Source organism: Panicum virgatum, chromosome 8N, assembly GCF_016808335.1.
Source record: "Panicum virgatum strain AP13 chromosome 8N, P.virgatum_v5, whole genome shotgun sequence".
Taxonomy (NCBI): Eukaryota; Viridiplantae; Streptophyta; class Magnoliopsida; order Poales; family Poaceae; genus Panicum; species Panicum virgatum.
This window is the reverse complement of record NC_053152.1, coordinates 13,644,391-13,654,314: the sequence shown is the minus strand read 5'-3', so window position 1 is coordinate 13,654,314 and position 9,924 is coordinate 13,644,391.

Below are 9,924 nucleotides of genomic sequence, written 5' to 3'. Positions count from 1 at the left end.
GGATATTCCCATTTTTAAGAAGCTCATCAAAAATCCGATCACACTTTGAAACATCAAAAGTAAATTTTATCTTGTCTTGCCGATTCTTTTGAATCGGCTTGAGAGATGGGACAGAACCAGGTTTGGCCTTTGATGGCCAAACAAATTCGGCGGTATACTTCTCTTAGCCCTCATCGTTCGAACTATTAGAAAGAAGATGCGTGTTGGACCGATGAGTCTTATAGGTGTGTTTGGCATTTTTAAGCTTAAATTCTAAACCCATGACATTCATTTGCAAATAATTAACAGTGTGATATTCAAAGCTTTCGAGTTTTTCTTTCAAGTAAGAACGGAAGCCATTAAAATCCAAATCTGCCAAAACTTTTTCAGAAATTGTCAAACTAAAGCATTGGTTTTTTACTTCTTTGAATCTCTTAAATTAATCAAAAGCAGGCTCATGTCGGCATTGCCTAACCGATGTCAAATCTGACAATGTTGCCTCGATTTCCCTGCTAAAGAAGTGGTCATGAAATTTATACTCCAATAGATTCCAATTTTGAATAGAATTCGAAGCAAGAAAATCAAGAGAAAGCCATTCCAGTCAAAGATAGAGAAAATAAACTCACACGCAAAGCATCATTGAAACTAGCTTCTCCCAATTGCAAAATATATTGACTTCCGTGCTCCCAAATCATACGCGTATCATCACCATTAAATTTAATAAACTCAGGAACACGCCAACCAACAGGATAAGAAACAAAATTAAACTCAGGAGGATAAGGCTTTTGATACAAATGAGAACTCCCCATATCCACCCCAAGCTTAATTTTAATCGCATTGTCTAGATCCTCCTTGAACTTAATGAGATTGGCCTGATAATATGCGCTGGTGTAAAAGTCAGAAGAAAGACGATGGGTGTTAGTGTTGCCATGTGCCATTGTCTTTGTAGAAGTTGGGATTGGTCCTTGATAAGGCCCGGATCCTCGTGATGTGCCTGCTACAGTAGTAGTGCGAGGAGGTGTATACACTGACAATTCATTGGTTCGGCCATGTGCAACCGAAATGGGAATCATCTCAAGTGGTGTGGGCGATGGTGGCGACATCATTATGTCGCCGGTCTGACCGGCTAGACAGTCGGTCTAACCGGTGTGACCAGTCTGACTGGTTGGTGGGACCGGTCCAACCGGTGGTGTGTACATAGATTATGGTGGTGGTATACCATAGATCGGTTCAGACGTGAACACAGGGGTAGCCGAACTTGGTTCTGATGAATAGGACCCATCCATAGGTTTTGTACCCTTAAGCGCATCTATCTCGCTATTCATCTTTGCAAACATATCGCCCGCAGCAGATTGTGCAGCAACAAGTTTCTGATCAATCATGAGCGATAATTTTTGAAACAAATTAGAGGGCGGAGTGCTTATAGTGGGAGTCTCTTCAACCATGTCTTTGTTAAGCTTGAAGGACGGCATGACAAACTCCTCGACCCTCTTGACAAAACCACCATGATCCTTCTTGAAACCATTCAAGAACTGCGCCTTGACGTGCTCCTCAAGGACCAAGTACGCCTTGCGCTCCTCCTCGCTGAGCTCCTCGATCGTCGTCGTGATGATGTTGTTCTTGTCAACCTCGGAGGAACTCATCTTCTTTGAGAACTAGATTAGATCGGTTTTACAGCTAGATTAATCTTTCCCCAGTGGAGTCACCAAAAAGTGTGTTGACACCAAATTGCGCCAAAACACAAGTGAATGCGCTAGAACGTGTGGACGATCGTCAAAACGATCAACTCGACGGAAGCCTGTACCGACCGGTCAGACCGGTAGGGCAAACTAGTCAGAAAGGTTATGCAGAATGTCATGTGAAACCTACCACCTCGAGCTTGGGAGGGACCCTGTCAGAGCTCAAGGAACTAGTGATGCTCTGAGATCGGTCAGGCCACTCAGAACACCTTGAAACGCTGCCGGGATGCAACAAGAACAACAATTAGGGGTTGAGAGAGTAAAAAGTAGATATAAATTTTATTGATTCGATTAGAAATAACCTCAATCAGCCATGGCCTTCATATATATAGGCCAGAGAAGACGTACCTCTTCCAAATCGGTATACACAAGAATTCCTAAATTAAATCTAAGCCTACTCAGATTACAATAGGGCAGACCGGTCTGACCGATCGTCCTCTGACTCTGCCAATTTTGACTATCAACACCTAGCTTGTCTTTAGAATAGGGAGAGGGTAGAGGTACTCAGGAGGGGCACCGGTTTTCGGCGCTCTTCTCCAAATTGTACCTCTACGAGAGTGAGGGAGTAGTTTGGGAGATGTGCCGGGGTGTTGGCACTCTTCCCTTAGCTTGTACCTCTACGGATGCTGCTACATTCTTCTGGTTTTAGTAAGTATTCATGGTTCCTATCTCTAGTATTTTACTTGGTATAGTAGATGCTAGTAGTATTTGTAGTTGAGTGAGATCAGTTCTCTTACTCGCGGGTTTGTCGCTCCGTATTTATATGAGGTACTGTAGTTTGCTATGGGACGTGATACATAGTTAGACTACAATAGTAATCAATAGTGTAGATGTGGTGTCTAGGCTAGTGGTTATCCTTCGTTTGCCTTATATCCCATGGTTTGCTAGAGGTAGGCCATAGATGGTGACAGCCCTATTGGTCCTCATTAATCCTCCATATTTGGATATAGCGTAGAGCTGTTGGCCAGAATCTCCTGGCAGACCAGGTGTGAGCCGGTGCCCGAAGCGAGTATTATGGCCGAGAGATTGACCTTTAACTCAGCTATAGTGCTATCTTAGGAATCCTCTCTTCCCTTGCCACCTATCTTGGTGTGTCCTTGGACCTACTAGAATAGGAGTTAGTGCACACACGTTCCCTGTGGATTCGATGACCCTTGGAATACTCTAAGACTGACTCCAACAATACAACACAAAATCGGAGAGGCAATCGGGAGTTTGCCTCGTGTACAGTGGTTGGATGGAGCACGCAAAAATTCCGGCCTCCAACAGAGCCGATGCAAAATCCGGATCCGGCGAGCTCGCGGGGCGAGGGCGAGGCCCGCCTGCTCGAGCTCCGGCGCCGTCGGCCACCTCCTCCTCCGGCCTCGGCCTCCTCGTCGTGCCTCCTCTTCCGTCCTGGGGAGAGGACGACGATGAGCTGGACGACGCGCCCGCCTCCGCCTCCCCTGCTCCACCACGCCAGGCTCCGGCTGATGCTGCTCCGCCTCCCCTGCTCCGCCTCGCCTCGAACACGCCGTCGGGACCTGCTGAGCGCCGCCACGCCGCCGGGGTCGCCCATGCTCACGCTGCCGCCGCCATCGGACCGCGGCGGCGACGACGACCAGCCCAAGAAGCAGCGGAGTGCCTCCGTGTCCAGCTCCACCACCCCGCAAACCGGCTCCGGCCACTCCCACATCCACTTCCACTCCGACGACACCTCGGACTCCGATCCGGACGCGGAGGAGGAGGAGGAGCTCCAGCGTGCCGCCGGCCCAGGGAGGGGAGCCGAGCCGCGGGGAGGGGCGGGCGCCAGTGCGCGGGCCTGCACGAGGAGGGGAACTGGAGCTCCGGCGGCCGCCGCCACATCCACCGCGGTCCCGCCGCGGCCGGAGGAGGAAGGCCGCGCGGAGGTGCAGCAAGGGGGTGGCTGGCGGCAGAGGGAGGAGGAGGGCCCGGGGCGAGGCTGGCGCCGGTGGAGAAGGGGGCCGCCGTCCGCACGCTCGCCCATCGCCACGGAGGGAGGAGGCATGGCTGGTGGCGGAGGGAGGAGGAGGGCCCGGGGCGAGGCCGGCACCAGTGGAGAAGGGGGCCGCCGTCCGCGCGCTCACCCGTCGCCGCGAAGGGAGGAGGTGGGCCCAGGGCGAGGCTGGCGCTGGTGGAGAAGGGGGCCGGCGTCCGCGCGCTCGCCGATCGCTCGCCCGTCCGCGCACTCGCCCCGCGCCGCGCCCCTCCGCCGCCAAAATGCATTCGAGGAGAGAGGGGATGTATTTTTGCATCCCCTCTCTCCTCCATGGGCAAAATGCATCGTGTGGTGCCTCTTCTGTTGGAGGAGGCACCGAGCGTGCACAGCGCCAAGCGCGAGGGAAAAATCCCTTTGCCTCGCGCTGTTGGGGTCAGCCTAAGGTGAATGCTATAACTTTATTCGAGCGCTTGCGGATTTATTTGTGACGCTAAAATACCCAACATAGAGCAAGGCACAAGAGCTAACACTATTTCCAAACCATGATAAGAATTGGTATGAAAGGAACTTACTTGGGATACTCATGTACCTCCCCCACACTTGGAGTTTGCATTGCTGGGCAATAAGACTCAAGTGTGTGGAGCTCAAGTCTCCTTTCGTAGTGGTTTCCTCACCATGGCTTACCAAAATTTTGTATTCAGTGTAGCTCATGTTCATAGGTGTCGCCTGTCCGTCATTCTCTTTGATCTCCACCTGGAATGGTTAGCGACCAAAAATACCCGAAGAAAAGCTATATCCTAGAGCATGCTCTTGCTTTTATTAAATAGGGGAATAAATAAATGATAATCCGGGTTATCTCCCAGCAGTGCTAGGTCTATGGTCATAAGCTTAACCATGGGAGTTCTTGCAGCTATCATTGATGATGTGTCCTTGTTTCACCACTAATTGTTGAAGCTAGCTACAAGGTTAGTGCCACAGTGCACCCACAGAATCTGTAATGTTCACGATAAACATATGCATCTACAACCAACCTTCCAAAGATTTTGCAGAAGAGGACCTTAAGGTGGTTGTAGTCCTCATGTGTGCACGGGGCACTAAACATGCTTGACTTTGGAGTGGTATTGAGTGAGCATGGTTCTTGTGGTATTTCAGAAGCGAAACTTCCATGCTCATTTTTGGAATCCTTCTCTTTGGACTCCAGAGTCGGTGCCTCACAAAATTCCTTGGCCCATTGATTCTCCATCTTAAGAGATTCATCATGAAATATCAAAGTTGTATCTCAATCAAGGTTGAGAACAACATGTTCTGGGCTAGCGGGAAGAGGCTCTAACTCGATCGGGGGAGATGACGATCATTCGTAGTTAAGGGTATCTTCCGGGCCGTACACTTTGGAAATGGGTTTTGTAACCCCAAAGAGAATGGGCTCGGATGATATGAATGGAGATATATGCATCATCTCCTCGAGCGGGTCTTGCTTGGGAAAATGCTTTGCCAAAAGATCTTCTGAGCAAGAGGTAGAAGTGGTAGAAGCAGTTTCCCTAAGCAATTCATCTAGGCACCCTTGATAGGATGTGAGAAGTTTTTCAAGAGGGTAGCCTAGGAGAAGATCGAAATCGAGGATATCAAAGGTGTGAAAGTCTAAGTACACCTCGATTTTGTTTACGATGATTGGCACATCCCTTGCGATTCCCCGACATTTGAAGAAAAGTCCTGAGGGACTTCTAAAGTAATTGTCGGTTGGCGTTAGAGGCTTGTTATCTACAAGAGTATCCATGAGGCACTCGGGTATGATGCAAACCTCAACGGTAGGGTCATGAAGGGCATCTACGACATTTCCCTTCATAGAACAAGGGATGGTCGTGGAGATTGGGCTAATCTGAATTGCTTCAGAAGTTTGCCTTGCCTCCTTCGACCAGTCCATTGTGGGTGCATGGTGGGAAAGTTGATCGAGGGTCTCACAAAGACATAACAATGTCGTAGGCTTCTTGTGCCTATGAGGATTCGTGGTATCTTTGATGTTTCTTGAAGAATCATCCTCGAATCAAGAAAAGAACCCCGAAGGTTGAATATCTTCTTGCTCCGATGTTCCTGGTTCGGGCAAAGGTTCTATAGTTGAGTCTGAGGATGTGGAAGGTGAAGGATTGGACTCAGGTGCTAGAAGATCCTCTTGGCTCGACTTGCGCTCTTCTTGAAGGGTTTCACACCTGACCGTGAAGTCGGTGTACATCATGATATTATCTAGGATTTCCCGACATTCAGCCAGAGACTTATGCAGAAATGACCCTCCATTGGCAATGTCGAGATAGTAGGCAGAGTCCTTGTCGAGGCCCTCATAAAAGTTGCGAAGCAACAAAGATTTGGGTATCAATAGGATAGGTCTAGATTCTACTAAACATGAAAATCTGAACCAAGCCTTGCCTATAGGTTCCTTCTCATTCTGCCAGAAACAACGGATATTCCTATGTAGAGTGATGACTCATCATGATGGGAAGAACTTAAGACAAAAATTGTCTCTAAGCTCATCCCAACTGTCATTCACACTGCCTACGTTGTACGTGTACCATTGTTCGGCTTTCCCTATAAGAGAGTAGGGGAACAACTTCCACATGAGGGTATCTTGTATCATGTTCGGATTGACAAACAACAAGCACATCCGCTCGAGATCCAACAGAAGGTGGTATGGGTTTTCACTTTTTAACCCAGAGAAGCAATGTTTCCGAACCAGAGTGATGAGATCGGGAAGGAATTCAAAGCCGGATGTGAGGATTATTCGCGTCGAGGGTGGTGGCTCTGAGAATTGCCCCCTTAGGGTAGAGAGCTGTGAAAAGGATAGCTGCTCCATGGGTAGTGGGGGTAAAGGTAGAATCAAGGAAATGAAAAAGATATGAGGACGAATTAGGTTCTAAGATAATATAGCTGCCGTTCCCCGGCAACGGCGCCAGAAAGCTTGTTGATGTTTTAGAGTGGCACGAATAGAATCTACAAGCGCATAGATATCGTCGAAGCTTTCAGCCAAGAGTATTCCAGGGTAAGAGGAAAGGGGTTGAGAGGATTTCTAAGCCCAAGAATCAAAGGTAAGATAGATCTACTAGTTGTTTACTTCGGGTCATCAGCGTCGCCTGGGTAAACCAGAAGTTCAGATGATTGGGCTACTATCACACATCCGAACGTGGAGGATTACAATGACATAAAACATGGTTGTCACCACCTGCAGGCTACCTCTACAAACCGCGGGATATCGCAACAATCAACAGGTAGAATCTAGTCTAGATACCACATCTACACTGTCCTCTACTAACTCTAGAGCCGTACAAGATTATCCTTCTTTACCCGAAGTCCTACTCTAGAGGCATCCATTAAACTAGTGAACTATTGATCTCATAAATGACTAGCGGTACTAGCACTACTTAACTTAGAAAATAAAGCACAGAGAAGATCACGGACACTTACTATGATTGATAAGCATCCATTGAGATACAAGATGGAGGAGCGTGCCGGTAGCGCAAACCCGGCACCTCCCCGACTCCCCCTCACTCTCGTAAAGGTACTAATTGGAGAAGAGCGCCGATATACTGGCGCCCCTCCTTAGTACCTCTACTCCTAACCTTTCCCTAACTATAAAAGTGAGAGAGGAGTGAATGTGAAGTGTCCCTATTTCCACCCCCTCCCCTCATATTTATAGAGGGGAAACATGGGTGCTCGGCTGGGTGATGAACCACCTATCACCTGGAACCGCCTTTGGCATCAAATGACGAGATGACACATGGAAGATGAAGGTCGGTGGCTCCAGAAGTCGGTCGGACGACCTGGGTGGTCGACCGACCGGAAAAGGCGGCCAAACGGCCCCAAATTTGACAAGGAGGCTGCGAGGTGGGTCCCCATAACTGTTCCTAATGAGTGGGCCCTTCTTAAGTCGGTTTGCTAGCTCCGGTGGGCCCATGGATCCTCGTACTCGCGCTTGATTCGCCGAGAGGATTTCACATTGGATTTCTGACGTGTCTCTTGCTCTCAAGGTGTGTTTCCTCCATGCAAAATCAACCTGCACACAAATATTCACCAATACTTTGTGGAATTCATTAGTAATAACTCCTACCACTAATGTTGACGCTCGTATTTTATGCGTCCATGCAGGAGCTGTCGATCTTCTCTGTCCATGTGAGGCTAATAGGAGTGCTCCGTCTGGTCGGGTTTTGTAACTTGGAGCTTGGAGCTTGATTTACCTGCATTTCTGCTCATATTTCTATATAACAATATTTCAAAGGTGAAACGTGGAACTGGCCCTTTTTGGATAAAACTTGCACGCATGAGATTTCAATTCTCATGATTTTTAGCTCAAATTGACGCTTAAAACAGGTCGGTAGCGAGCGTCAACAGACGCCCACCTTCGCAGGATCCACCGGCTCCTCCCCTGCCATCCTCCTCCTCCGCTCGCAAGGGCTCCTGCTCCCTCCCCTCCAACACCGGCGAGCAAAGGAGCTTACAGCTAGCCGGAGCTCGCGACACGGTGGCGCGCGGGACGCCGGTGGCTGTGCGCGGGATGACGGCACGACGGCGCACGGGACGCTATCCGCGGCGTTCTGGACTATGGCACGGCGTGCAAGACGGTGGCACGACGGCGCACGAGACGACGGCGGCAACACGCGGAGGCACGGCGGTGAGCGGGGTAGGGCAGCACATTTTTTTAAAATTTTCTTTGAGGTTCCCTAGGGTCCAAAGTTTGCTAAGGAAACATTCTATAGGATTTTCCGTCAAAACTTTAGAGCCCTCCTTATTTCCCGTCGAATTTGTCCCTAAGAGTCGATTCCTACCAAATTTTCTAGAAAAATGCTTTCCTCAGGTTTTTTCGACCATTTCCCTAGGATTTTGGCCCTAGGAAAACTGGTCGATTCTAGTAGTGAAAATGAGCGATTCATCTACCCCGTATATATGCAGTGTATCTTTAAAATGTTATAGGTTTTTTCTCTTGAGCTCATATGGAGATAAAAAATTAATACCATATAATTGTAGAGTTCGATGAGATCTACGACTTTGTAATTCATAACAACTTTTGGACCAACATCTGAGCTCCATTCTTAAACAAGGGTACAAAGGTCTTTAGGGTGTTGGAATTTCGGAGCCTTGGAGAGTGCTTGCATGGGCTGACATTCATTGATCTAGTGACTATAAGAAACTATTCCCTCCGTTTTTTATATGTCGTCTCACATTTTTTGAAAAAAGTTGGAAAAGGATGTTGCATACCTGTCTAGGGTCCTATTTGGATACATAGGATAATTCTTAGCTCTCACCTTTTAGCTTTAAATTATCTCTCATGCATCCAAACAAGTGAGATAATTTTGGGCTCAAGTGAATTAGCCCCCCTCCCCAAAATCCTTAGCTCCTCTAAGAGATGCTAATGCGGCTAATTTACGTGGGTCTCACAAAAAAATGTGAGTCTACACGCATACCTAGGTGTGGGAATGAGAGTGAGAGGGTGAGAATTAGCCCATTGATCCAACTAGCTCACTTTGGAATAATTATTAGTCTACCAATTTAAAACTAAATATTAACCCTCAAAATTATCCTGAACTAATGTTCCAAATAGGGTCTAAGTGCAGCGAGCGAGGCAGAACATTTACTCTCCATACATGGCCAGGTGCGCAGCAAAAAGCGGATCAATTCAAAAGCCTAATTGCGCAGGAAAAAGCGGCGAGCAGGCTTGCATGCAGCCAGCGGGGCCGCATAGAAATTAAATACGGGAGAAAGAGAGAGGATTCCTTGGTCTGTGTGTAGAACTACTATACGATATGTAAAAAAAACCGGATAGAGTATGATGAACTACAAATTTGTAGATAACATTGAGCCCAACGATTTTAATATAAACTTCATCATCATTCTAAATCACCTGATAAGTACATTTATATATTTTAAGATATGCCGAGCAGAGACCCTCTGTGAGAGTGATTAATTAACTCACATATGCAACATATCTTTCAAAAGTCCTAAGTTTTTTCACACGAGGTCATATATTACATCAATACTATTATTGTAGAGTTCAATGAGATTTACAACTTTGTGCTTCCCTTCACCTTTTTATTTGAAGAACATGTGTAGATTCATTCGGCATCAAGATGGCTTCAAATAAAAAACTGCTGAACTACAAAAGTTGTATATCTCGTTGAGTTATGCAATAATCTTGGTACAAATTTTATCTCTACCCAAGTTGATACGAAGAAAGGATAATTTTTAAAGATCGATATGCTGCGTACAGAAAAGAGAATAAATAATAAT